Source organism: Perognathus longimembris, chromosome 10 (genome assembly GCF_023159225.1).
Source record: "Perognathus longimembris pacificus isolate PPM17 chromosome 10, ASM2315922v1, whole genome shotgun sequence".
NCBI classification, from domain to species: Eukaryota; Metazoa; Chordata; class Mammalia; order Rodentia; family Heteromyidae; genus Perognathus; species Perognathus longimembris.
In genome coordinates this window covers 3,421,842-3,435,620 of record NC_063170.1, presented here as the reverse complement: position 1 = coordinate 3,435,620, position 13,779 = coordinate 3,421,842, and the positions used below count along the sequence as shown (strand labels likewise).

At 45.2% G+C, this 13,779-nt stretch overlaps 1 protein-coding gene across 1 annotated transcript in view; it reads left to right on the top strand.

Moving 5' to 3' along the window:
• Cdh13 (cadherin 13) overlaps positions 1-13,779 on the top strand; it is a 661,187-nt gene that overhangs the window by 225,931 nt on the left and 421,477 nt on the right. The gene's annotated exons all lie outside the window — the stretch shown is intronic.

The following is a 13,779-nucleotide window of genomic DNA, read 5'->3' as shown; positions in this document are numbered from 1 at the left end:
CACCTAGACCCATTCCTTTGGGCCTGTGGTGAGACAGAACATCACAGTGGGGAACACATGCTAAAGAAAGCCGCATCTACCAGCAGGTAAGAAGCCAAAGGACAAGATGGTGTACTTCCAAGGCTATGACCCCTTGACCCTACTTCCTCCCTCCAGGCCACACCCCCATAACATCGCTTCCTCCCACTAGACCCTCCCCCTCCTCTTAGCAGTTCTGACCCAAGACATGAGCATGTGGCTTTTGGGGGGACATTCAAGATCCAAGCTATAGCAGCTGACCATTTGACAATCATGGTGGATAAAATTTCTGTCATTTTTCTTTGAGCTTCTTAGCAGCCAATTAGCGAAATAACTAATTTTTAAAAACCACATTTTCTTGTCAGTAAGATTAATCAAGGTTTTAGTGGTGCCACGGTATTTCTCACTTGAGACAATGTAGAACGAGGGTTGGCAATTTCTTTTTGTTCAGTAGAAAGCAACATAGGGAGTATTTACAGTTTGTGGGTCACCAAACTGCGGTTGGCACATCTCTGTGCCATTATAGCCTGCAAATGACCACAGACAAAATGCAAATCGATGTGCTATGTTCTAATACCACTTTATTTATAAAAAAACATGGCATGGGCCAGATTTGACCCTCATTACAGATCCTCAGCAACACTTCTGAGTGGAATGAAAAATGGATTTAAATAAAGGATGTTTCCTAGAGCCCCGAGTGAAAGCGGAAGCATAACACTACAGGCTGTGAAGCAAGACTTTCTGCATAACTGGTAAAAACTACAATGAAGGGAAAAAAAAGGACAAAAACAAAAATGTATGAAAACAACAAAACACCTACCTCTTCAGGACAGCTTCTGCGATACCCGTCGAGGGTTTCCATTGATGTGTTCGGGTTTGCCTTGGGGGAGGTCCTGGTTTGCCAGGGAAGATGCCCTGGTGTGACCAGCTCTCTCCCCTTCCACACTAACGCTCACCGTCAGGGAAGGGAGGCTTCACCTACCTTGCTCAGTATCTGAAAGTCCTCATGGTGAGAACTCATTTACTCTAAAGGCTTAGGCAGATGCTGGGCACAGTGTCGGGATGCTGCGATAAAATACCTCCCTCTAGATCTGCCTTTGAGTCCTTTCCCGGGCAAAGTCTGAGTTCTGTCGGTGGGCTCAGTGTGGCCAGGAGCTCCTCAGTGATGTTGTCTGTGGCTCCTTTGAACAAAGTGAGTCATGTTCCTTTGGCCTTCTCTGTGTTCATACTCCATACTGTCACAACATGTTTCCTGGTATTTCGCTTTCCCCAGTTACCTAAATCCTTCAAAGGAGTTCATCTCCTTCTGATTTTACAGCATATGCTAGTGCACAGTACTTACCCATAATTACTTACTGATTACGTCAATAAATGAATGTGTGGGTGAATGGAGAGACAGAGGAGAAGAGTGAATATGGGAGGGATGGATGGATGGATGGTAGGTGTAATGATGGAAGAAAGGGTATCAGCAGTTGTCAAAACCTTTAAGTTCAAAGGCAAATAGCAATGTTAATTGAAAAATACTTTACAATAGGTATTATGATTAAAACTATGCTGTCTGCTCATATGAAACTAAACTCAACTTTGGTTTGTTTGCAAAACAAAACCTGAAATCAATGTATCTGATCCAAGGTTTGATAGCATAAAATACATGTGCCTAGAAATTCATTGAAAGTCAAAATGATTTATGTATACAGTCACTAGAAGGAAGTTGAGAATGTTTAAAACAGAATTTGCATTTAGACGACACATATATTTATTACAAGACTGCTGTAACAGATTAGATATTCACAACTGAATGGTTGCTAATAATACAACGCCAATGTCTTTACAAGTATGTATTAAACTCTGTCAAATATGATGAGGAAGTTTAAGGCTGTCTCTCTTCATTGTTACTTTCTGTGATCACTGTCAAAGGGAGCCAGAAAATAACAATAATCAGTTTATAATTTAATTCAGGACTTAATACCCCTCTATGAGAGTTGGGTTCACCCTACTGTGTTTAGGTGATTAATCATCAGCTGGCCTTTTATGTTTCTCTAGATTTTATGTTTCATGCTCTCTGTATAGCTATTTCCACCTCTCACTTCCAGAAGAAGGAACAAGTGGTTATACTGTCAGTGATGGCCAAAGTGTATATAGTTTCAGGATACTAAAAAAAAAAAAGTAGCAATTGCAAAGTACTTTTACATAGTTCTAGATCATGGAATTCATTTATGAAACCAGGTGTCATCCATGGTTATGTCATGAACTAAGTTAAGTACTTCATGCTGTCACTATTTTCCCATTTAGCCTGTTAGGTACAATCCGTAAATGTGTCTCAATTCATATAAATGGTACAAAACTAAGTAAATTTCTTACAAGGACGGCATTTTTGAAAAATCTCTTCCAAGAGGGAAACTTACCAAGTTTGAACTTTCTTTGTCTATAAATATCAGAAACTAGAACCATAGAGACAACTTCTAGTGCACTCAAATATTAAAGTTGCTAGAGTGAGGTATTTGGGAATTCCACTGTAGCAAAGTTATATCCCTGCTATATCCTCAAATTTAGAACTCATCTTCCATATTCCCAATGCAAATCAATTCCTCAAGTGGAATTTTATTCTGAGCAGCTAAATACGGTATTTAAAATGGACCCCCTGACAAGTGTGGGTGCCACATGACAGTAACAAATTCATGATGGCACTAGTTGTAAGTGTGTGACATTTTAAGTGCCTCATCGCTCTGCATTCATTTGGCATTTATTGTAATTGAAATGACCGTATTGAATTCATTTGGCATTCATATGGACTTCACATGTATTTATGGAGATGTAACATGGTAATTTAACATTTACTGTACTAAGCAGTATTTAATGGACATTGAAAGACATTGTCATGCGATGCTTAATAGAGTCAGTAACTCTAAAGTTAATCTTCTGTCAAAACAAAGAAATGAAAAACCACTTGGACTCTCTGAGCACATCAGCAAAATTATGTCGATAAGCCAAAATTATCTATTTACGTGGCCAAATCTACTTCCTAAATGTTTAAGCCAGAAGGTTGACTGTAGGACCAAGGCAATAAAGCAGATGTTCAGTTGAGACTTCCTTATATTCTAACATTGCCTACAAATATGTTCATCTCTGCCTAAAAATATTAAGGAAGATTTTCTTGGAACATCAGCAGTCAATTTAACACAGGGCTTGCCTTTAATAGATTAATATCCCTTTTTCCGCTTTAGAGTTGAGTGTGCTCTCTTTCCCGTAGCATCTCCAAATAAATATCTGCTTCATCCTTGCAAAAGACCTCGTTCTAAAATGAATAAATCATTATTTGGGGACAATCAAGTAGCAAAGGCAAGAGGACCTTTTTTTTCTGGAAAGTAAAGAAAAGCTCTTGGCCAGCCATGATAGCCATCTTCAATTTTCTAAGAACAGAGTTGTGTAAGAACACAGTTGGTTAAGACAAACTTCGCTGTTAGTCACTTGAAGTGATGTTACTTGCAATGCCTTGAACCTCCTCTTTAATTTTTTTCTCTTCCCTGTTTTAGTTCACTTACAAGTGTGATTTTTTCTGACAATTTAGCAAAAGGCACCAAATAATGAGTCCTCTTGGCTTAAACTAAATCAGTGCTCCTCTATGATTGTTATTTTCTTATCATTTCAAAACAAAACATGTTAATGAAACTAGAGAGAAAAAACATACTCTTTTAAAAGACATTTAAAAGAATTCCTTTAACTTGATCAGCAATTTTGAAGCTAATATAAGGGATTCAGTTACTGTGAACATCTTTCAACTGTACTCCGTGAGAATGTTTTCAATCTCAATCGAATTATTCCAAATAAACAACCCCTAAGACCCCAGAAGATTTGGATGAGGGGTAAGTGTGTTAGTTTTGTAGGAATGCCATAACTGGGTAGTTTAAGACAACAGAAATGGACAGTTCTGGATGCTAGAAGTCCTAAGGTGTTGACTGAGCTATGTATTCGGAAGAGCTTTGCTTAGCTTTCCGCTTCCAATTGTTTTGCAGTAGCCCCAATGGTCCATGGCCCATAGCTGAACACTTCAGTTGGCGCCTCAGTCTTCACACGAAGTTCTTCCTGTCTCTGGTCGTCACATGATATTTCCCATTTCTTTTAACTTGATTACATCTGTAGAGCTCCAGTTTACAAGTAAGGTCGCGTTCACAGCTCCAGGATTGACATGGTAGTGACAGGATACATCTTTTGGAATAACACAACCCCCAACAGGGAATCTCTGACAACTTTAATAGAGTTGATATTTCGATGCATGCACTAATTTCTATGATTTTTCTCTTCCATGAGCGGGGCTGCAACAAAAACTAAGTTTTTTTTTACCTTTAAGTATTTCTTTGTTTTCTGCTATATGCGTTAAAAAAAAATAATAGTCAGGGAAATAAAGCTTTCTTTGTAGGAAATGGTTTTCCTCATCCTTCACATGTTTGAAGAAAACTATTCTGTAGTTATCTCCTCTTTGATCTAAATATGTCTCCTGGCTCTCTATGATAGAGGATCTTTCTGTGGGTTATAAGTTGCTTTGTTTTTCCAAACTCAAAATAGAGCATTGCTATTTGACGGAAACCATAATCTTTATACAAATAATTGAAAACGTCATTTGAAGTCAGAGTCTACATTTACTAAGGCTTACCTGTGGTATCAGTTAAGTTTCTTTTGGAAGCAAGCCGCAGGAATCTACTCTGGCTCATGTTAAAGCGATAAGGGAAACAAGAGAGAGATTGTGTGTGGAGCAGTTTACTGGAGCCCCTGTCACAGTGTCTCAAGCTGTGTGGCTGGAACACAAGAAACTTACTTTAAGGAGAGTCTCTTTCTGGAAGTGACAAGTCTAAGATCAAGATGTAGGCAGACACATGTCTGTAATCCTGCCTGTAATTGCAGCTGCTCAAGAAGCCAGGACAGGAGGCTCTCAAATACAAGGCTAGCCCGGGCAAAAGTGTGGAGACTACCCCCAACAACAAAAATACAAACATCATGGATGGGGTGTGGTTCTAGGGATGGGGTGCTTGCCTTGCATGGGAGAGGCCTTGGGCTCACTCCTCACTATCAGACACACACACACACACACGCACACACACACACACACACACATACACACACACACACACGGTGGGGTTGCTTCCTTCCAAAGAATGTGAATAAGTTGTCTGTGCCTGTCTTCCAGCTTTGAAGATGGGTATCTTTAGCTTCCCTCCTCTTGTAGAGGCACCATCACCTGGTCTTTGCCCTCCAAGTGTGCCATTACCCCTGAGCACATGACTGTCTGTGTGTCCACAGTTCTCTTTTCTTATGAAGACACCAGTCATACTGGATGGATTAACTCTGTGAAGACGTGATCTCCAAATCGTATCCAAATAGACATTGCCTATTCCTGTGGTTTTGTGTCCCGAGTTTCTAGATCGTTTGAGGGAAATGTTACTAATCCAGTTTGATTTAAAAATCATCCCTTGGATCAATCATCTGTGGTCAGGAGGTGAGAGAATGCAATGGCCATGTGTTGGGGTAGGAGTATGTGTGTGTGCACGTGTGTATATATATATGCACACGTGTGTGCACGCACAGGTGGGGGTACATGCCCACGGAGGGATCCTGCCCTCTACAAAGGTAGATGGGATTACCGTGAGACTGTAAACTAGCAACAGGGTATCTCACTTTCCTTTCCTCTCATCCCTTAATCTGAAGAGAAAAGGCTGAGTTCCCAAAGAAGCAGTGTTTTAAATTCGGTAGCTGAGGAGCAGCATGCAAGCCAGCAATCCAAGCAACTCAGGAGGCTGAGATCTAAGGATTGTGGTGTGAAGCCAAGCTGAGCAAGAAAGCTCATGAAACTCTTCATCTCCAATGACCAAAAACAGCTGGAAGTAGAACTATGGCTCAAGGGGTAGAGCACTAGTCTTGAGCAAAAAAGCTTAAGGCGGATCTGCAGACTTGACCACTGTGCAAGCTCAGTCCACGGCGGCCATTCCTATTTCACGGACATACCCAACTAAGAGTTGCCCTATCCCCAGCACACGCCAGGCCCCCAAGTGCCTCTCTGGAAAGCCCCAGGTTTGGTTTGCATGCACAAGGCCCCTCTCAAGTGTGGGTCCATTCGCCCTTGATTCATGCTTGCTCTGGGACTCAGGACTGTCTTCCCCGTGGGGGAGTTGGGTGAATACACAGGGACGTGTAGGACATAAATCCTATAGCTGGCTTTGCTCCCACCACCTGTGGGAAACACAGGCTTGCATGGCTTCCTGAGCACTCTTTCCTTCCTGGAAGCCACAGAGGTGCCACAAAGAGAAAAGACCAAAGGAACCACCACATCTGTTTGTGTGTCATTCTTGCCTCAGCACAAGTGGAAACCATCACATCTGTTTGCTTGTCATTTTTCCCCTGCACAGGCTTGACAAGACTCCCTCCCTACAGGGTCACAGTCTCCACACGGGTCACTTTGCCACCCACATCACTAGGGCATCGTTTCTGTGATGGGGCTGAATTAAATGTACAATTATAGCCTATTTTCTGGAAAGGAGTTTTGACAATGATCAAGGCATGGACATTTCCCCCAGCTCGAGCAACCTGATTCCATTGCCTGCGACTCGTTTGGAGAAATCTGTCTCTTGCAAAACAGGGCAGCCGGACGTTGCCAGTAAACCTCACGGACCTGGGTCCAGAGGCCACCTTGGCCAGGTCGGCACCAGGGTAGCCTCGATTTTCTCCTCTAGGTAGGGAGGGTTTCAGACAGCACCTTCCTCATGAGATTGTGTTCAATGGGGCAACATTTGAGAAGTTAGGAGCCCTGCCTGTGTCAAAGAGCAAGCTCTCTCTGAATACTGGCTAGTGTCCACACAGACAAGTCATCCCATTACCCAGAGTGACAGCTCTGCTGTGAGTCCAGACTCCTAATAGGAGAAATGGCGCTTGTCACGATTAGCAAGGCAGGGAGACTCTGGGCTGTAATAACAGTAGTTAGTATCTATTAATTATTGATTATATTTCTTGGCAGTGTGCTAAGCGTGTTCTGTGTATCCTAGTACTTCATTTGGAGGCCAGCTCTGTGAACTTGCTATTGCACATCTGTCTTCCATATCAGAAATACCAGTTGGCCGGATAGAACTTATAACTCTCTCCTTACCTACTGTTCATCATCTTGAGCCTTTCTGTGCCACATGATACCAATGTAAACGGACCCCATCAAAGGGGTCACTTGTACCCCTTAAGGTTGGTTCAGGGTCCTGTCAGAGAACAGATGGCAGCATTAAACTAAGTGATGTGAACAGAAGACCATCAAGTCACTGTTGACAGAGACCAGGGCGGTGTGTAGGGAAGCCATCCTATTCTGTTCAGCATCGCGGTCCTGGAAGATGGTGGGGCCTCACTCTTACCATGGAGTTTATAAAATGGAGCCTGGGGCAGGGGCTCTGAAGCCAGGGTACAGCCAGCCTCATGACCCTCAGGAAGGAAGCAGGAGAATGGCTGCCCTCTCTTCCCGTTCCTCCACTTCTGATGTCCTTACTTTCTGGTGCTCTTCCTCAGTGGGGGCAGCCACACAGATGTCCCCAGCGCATGTTTGGGGGTCCCCACCCCCATGCTAGCCTTTGCCCTGAGCAGAGGAGGGAGGCACATCCCTTTTGCTGCGCTGTTTTCGCCTGCTCGATTCCTTCTCCCTTTCTCCCTTCTGTTGTTTGTACCTCCTAGACTGCAATCTCTAAATATCGGAATGGGAATCTTGTGGTAGCTCCGCATCTCATCCTAGTCCAGATACTCTTCGATTTCATGACATTTCATTATGAAAAGGTCAAGTTAAAAAATACATTACTAAGTATTTATTCTTTGCCTCCTCATAAAATACAGGAAGGTTGTTGCCAAAGATGACAATTAAGCTTTTATTGCTCCAGTTCTTATAATAAAACAATCATATCCCTTAATGAATTTTGTGTTGTTACATCAGTAATTGTCAGCATGAGATTCTCAGGTCTTAGGAGATGATATAGCAACGGGGGGGGGGGTGTTTTAGCCATTTAAAATATTTCTGAAAGTCTAATATAATCATACTTTTACAAGGGATAAAGCTTCACAGACTAACAAAAACATCAGGATCCTTTGCTTTCAACTGAAATGATATTAGCTCTGTGTGACGGCTTTAATCATTTCTATTCAGATCAGAAGCTCTGATTGGCAGTTTTATGTGACTTTGATTAATAAACCATGCGAGAGCAAATGAATTATTACTTAATCTGGACAGTTTGCTAGAGAAAGTCTTTGAAAACCCAGAGTCAATTGGGGGAAAGTAATTAGGTGGGTACTTAGCAGGGGAGTAAGCCCAGCACTGGCGTGGAATTTCTCATATCTGCAGGAAAGCCAAGACAGGCCTGCACAGGGGCCAAGACCTGTAAACATCCAAACTTGTTTTCACGGATAACAGCAGTCATAGCAATCGTGATAATGAATAGTTACTACGACGGTGGCCAGGCATGGCACTGAAATATTCCATGTGTCATAACTGATGTCGCTCTCCCAGTAGACCTCAGCAGGAGGGGCCGACTGCCTTGTCTTGGGTTGATTTCTCTCAGAGGCATGCCCGGATGCAGTAGTTATCTATGGAAATGGTGACAGGAAACACTGGGAAAGATAAGAGCCACAGAGGGTCCATTAACAAGCAAGGTGCTGCTCTAAGCAACCAAGACTCAGTGCTCTTGGGCACAGCTGGGGGCAGCGTAAAGCACACCTCTGGTTCTCCCTACCGCATGGGTGGGGAAGCTTGGTATCGATCTGCCAGTTCGTAACTGATGGGGGATTATTTCCCAGGGTGTTCTGATTTGTCCTCTGGGTGGCTTCTGTCCAGGGAGAGGGGTCACTGAGCAAGTTCCGGTGATCAGGTGGAAAGCAATGGGAGTTTGTAGAAAGAAGGCTCCGGAAGCGACTGGGGGACATGTAGGGGACCTGTAACTCCCAGTGTCCTCCTGACCTTCCGGTGACTCGTGACCTCTGGCTTTGAGCAGAGTCACGTGCGTTTCCATGGGGATTTATGACCACCTATTGTGAAAGGCTTCAGATGTGCGATGTCTAAATGAGTTCTCGCTTTCTTGAGTCTTTTTTTGTGTTTGTTTGGCATCAGCTGTCTTGAGATCTGCTTCACATTCTATACAATTCAGTTATTTAAAGTGCGCAATTTTGTCGTTTGCAGTATAGGCACAGCGTTGTACAACCATCATCACAATCAGTTTCAGAACATTTTCATCAGCGTGAAAGAAAGCCCATATGCATTTGTTGTGGTCGTGCACCATTTCCTACCATCATGTCTCCAGTCCCTGCTCACCAAAAAAAGTTCCCACCCATCCAAGGTTTGCCTTTTATGGATGTTTCACATCCATAGAAACTTCCAGTATGTGATCCTTTGTGTTTGCCCTCTTGGCACCAAGTCTAATATTTTAAAAGTCTACCCCAATTTGTCCTATGTTGCTACTAAATAATATTCCATTGTATAGATATACCACATTTACTTCTCTATTCACTGGTGGATGGGCATTTGCATTGTTTTCATCGCTTGATTATTATGACTAAGGTAGCTATGCAATTTTTTGCAATCTTTTGTGTTCATGTATATTTTCATTTCTCTTGGTTAGCTACCTGGGAGTAGAGCTGCTAGGTTCTTACGGTAACTCTATTTTTAACTCTTTGGGTTGCTGCCAAATTCTTTTCTAAAGCAGTCCAGGAGTTTATGGATGGCTTTAATCTACTGTTCAATTAAGCAAGCTGCCTGCCTCACAGTCTTTTGGCAAAAGAGGAAAGTCGCTACAAGGAACTCAGAAACAGATTTCTAGACTTCTAAAGCCTTCAAGAAAGATCCTATCAGTACCTTACCAGACTTGAGTCAAGTTGGTCCCAGATCTCAGTGTGTGCACTTTTGCTTTTTACTTATAAATGATTAATGGATTCATAACACAGTCATTAACATGATTAACACGATCATTATTCCCCTACTTGACGATTACGCATCGTCTGCCTGACTTCACTGGGTATAGTGATGCCTGGCTTCATCAAGAAGATTTTTGACCTGCAGTTCCTCAGGTGCTGGAATCTAAAGCAGTTTAGATGGATGACAGTTTGTTAAACATGCTTCTCTTGTTGGTTTTGTTTGAAACCAACCGTGAATGGGGCGCACTGTGTTAGGAGCTGTGAACACAAGGTATGTGTTATGTGGGTGGGAGGGGGGCAAGAAGACACAATCGGCTAGCAGGAGCAAACCTTGACAGGAGCTCCCTTGGACAATGAGCTGTCTGAGCTTCGTGGCAAGCACTAGTGCACTCCTGTAACTCACACCGCATCGCAGACCAGCTCTGCTCAGAGCCGCTGCCTCCTTCGCCACGCTGTCGTGTGGGCGGTTGGAAGCCACAGAGAAACAGAGGGAAGGCCTTCAGGCATGGCCTCCACCTCGCTTCATCCAAAGAGAATTTGTTACTGCTGCTGAGGAAAGCGGCAAGTAAATGGGTTCGATCTTGTTTCCCAAGTATTCTGAGTACGATTTAATTTGGGCAAACAAAAGGCTGGCCGTTCCTGTGGTCCTAAGAATGCTCAGTCGATGCTCTGCTGTGAAATGAGCAGGCATCCGTACCGTCCCTGTCGCTCAGTCCTGGATTTATTCTTTTGTAACTCGCCTGTTGGCTCCGCCCACTCTGATGCCCCGCCCCCACCAGTAGCATATCAGACTGTCAAGTATAAAATTAAACTTGCAATTACCTACCACCCTCCATTCCTAACTTACACGTCAGCACATCAAGGATGTTCAAGTATGTTACTTACCATGCTGCTGTCGGAACTGCAAGCTGATGTGTGGTTCTGGCTCCTTCCTCCTGGGTCCACTACATCAGTCAGTCAGGACGTCTTCATAGCAGCCTTCTATGTCTCTTCAAGGCAGATTTACTTCTCACCATCTCCGTCTTCACCTTCGGCCTCAACCGCCTTGGTATCTGACCCGCAAAGTCTTCTCCCACGCTCTGCCCTTTGCGCTGCAGGGTTCGCCGCAAAGGGCAGCTGGAAAACCAGTTCTCAGACCACAGCGCATTCTGTTTGCCACACATCTTCAGAACTCTTCTCGGATCACCGCTGGGCCCAGGTTCAAGTACATGCTATTCACGTGGTAGACTGTGCCTTTTCTGAACCAGCCCTTCCACCCTCCTCTCTAATTTTGACTAGCACCTTGTTGGTTGAGTAGAGCCAAGCCCAAACCTTACCATCCCTAGAATGTTCTAGGTTTTTGTGTGTTTTTTTCCACGTTTTTGATTCCATGCTCCCCCGTGGCCTCGGTTCTCCACTGCGTTTGTTAGGATGGGAAGTCGGAAGCCACAGCCTGGATCCCAAAGTACAGCGGGTTGGTTCAGCGAGGCTTCTGAGTGCTCCCTTCCAGCTCAAGTGGTGGTCCAGGCAAAGCATCCCTGGTTGAAGTGGCGGCCCCACCGGGTCACACAGAGACGGGCTGGAGACGGGCGGCAGAGCCCAAGGCTGTCTGAGACAACTAGGAAAGCGGAGTGTTCAAGGCCTGGTTCTGCCTTGCTTTCTGGCATGGTTAGAGGGTTGTTTCCATTCTCGCGGTCCCAGGGGCCTCCACAAACCTCGCTCCAGTCAGGGAGACACAAAGGCGAGGCAGAGATCTTCCCTTGAAACAGACAATATCTACAGCCTCCACTTTCGCTCACATCTCACCGGCTGGCTAAGGCGCACGTGACCATTTCTCCCGGCAAGGAAAATCAGGAACTATTCTTCCTTTGTTGGGGAGCAAATGGCCATTTCTAGGGTTTATCTTATGCAAAGCGAATCTGGAGAAGCTGCTGAATTCTTTTTCTAGTCATGCGCCATCTTGGCAGAGCGGAGCGCGCTACAGTCGCACCCCGTTTTGCCAAGTGAACAAATTTCCGAGCCAACAGTGTCAGCTCCCGGAACGCCGGGATAGATAAAGGTCACCAGGAGGTTGGCAGGGGCACGCTCACTCGACACATGATGGAGCGGAGCTTCCCACACGACTTGTGCGTGCCACCTGCCGTCTTCTGCGTCCGAGGGCTGTGCTGAGCAGAAGTGCCGAGCAGCACGCGTTGTAATTAAGAGCTTCAGCTTCGCCCTCAGAAGGCCCGGGTGATGAGCAGACAGCCATCTCTCCTTTCACTTTTTTTTTTTTTCAGCTTCATTTTCTTCTGCGGGTGTCATGTCCGCACACAGAATCCTGCCTTGGAACTGCCTAGGAAATTCCTAGCAGGTGATGAGTACTTAATCAATGATAGCTAGTATTTGTCACTACCATGAATGTTTCTTATGATTGTTTCCACTATTATCACTTATAAACACATGTGCACATGGGTGGGGGTGGGCAAAAGGAACGAGCATTCCTAGCTCTGCAAGGCCAGGCAAAGGAGCTCCGTGGCACAGATTCTTCTTTACTTTCTTCTGCAGCTACTTGGGCTAAGCTACCCATGTTGCCTAAAGGATGTCAAAGGACCACCTTTCAGTTAGTAATGAGATACTCAGACTCCAGAGTGAGCCAAGGCAACGCTGGAATCCCATTTCCACCCTAGATTTGCTATCAAGCCTCAGAGCAGGTACTTGGCCTCTTTTTGCACCAACCTCTGCTTCCACAATGGAGAATCATATGAACGCCTACGTCATCATCGCTGGCAGGCGTGGCTCCGCGGATTCACACCCAGGTGCCTTAAACACAATCTGGTATATTGCTCACGTTCAGTTCATTAACAAATGTGAGTTGACTTGAAATCTGCCCTCCCCCCGCCCCCCCACTTAAGTATGAATTTTAGCAGAGACGATAGAGGAGAGAAGAACTTAGAAGGTTGAATTGGAAGGACTGGTTGATAGTCGTAGAAGAAAGTGGTGATTTGCTGTTCCACTAGGACAGGGAGTGCTGGGGAAGGAGCCAATGGGGACCCGGGAGGTGATGAACACAGCAGGAGATGTGGCCATGTTGTGTGGTCACCGGATTCACACACGGCCGTATCAGACATTCCAAAGTTGGTCTTAGAGAACTGGAAGCCAAGAGCAGCCGTCCAGGAGACATTCAAACCGGAAATCACCATCCACCGGTCACGGGCTCAGTGGCCTTCAGGAATCAGCAGTGGTCCACAAGGAAGGCCAGAAGGAGAGGTGGTTTGCTCAGGACCCATTCCATTAGGCGGACCTGCAGGTGTAGGCCCTGATACCAGTATTCTTCAGAGCTGCCCGCATTATTCCAATGTGTAGTCAGGGGCAAGAATAGTGGATGGACGGTGATGCTTTGCTTGTTGGTCCTCCACTGTGCTCCTCAATGAGCAGGATTGCCTGGGGACAGATGGAGATTTGGGGGGCCCTCGCGGTTGTCACAGCTGAGATGGAGGCTGCTAATGTCATCTTGGGGAACAGGTTGCTCCCAACATCCCCCGCAGCACAGAGTCACTTGTTCCTCACGCCAGTATTTCTGAGTTTGAAAAACCCTGGCCTTATCGGAAGCCCTGGAAGATGTCTATTCCTGAGGCGTAAAAACTGCCGGTGAAAGACTATCTACAGTAGGCTGAACACATAGAGCCCCAAAAGGCATCATCCATGTTAAAACCCAGGAGCCAGCCCGCGCGGACTCCCATTTGCCCGCATGGTGTGCGGTGAGCTCACGTTTGCCCTGCACCCACGGGAAGTGGTAAAACGCATGCGCGCCCATGTCCCCGGAGGGTGGTTCTTCCGTCGGTTTCCGAAGCCCGCCTAGTGGAGCTCCTCTTCTCCAGGAGCGTT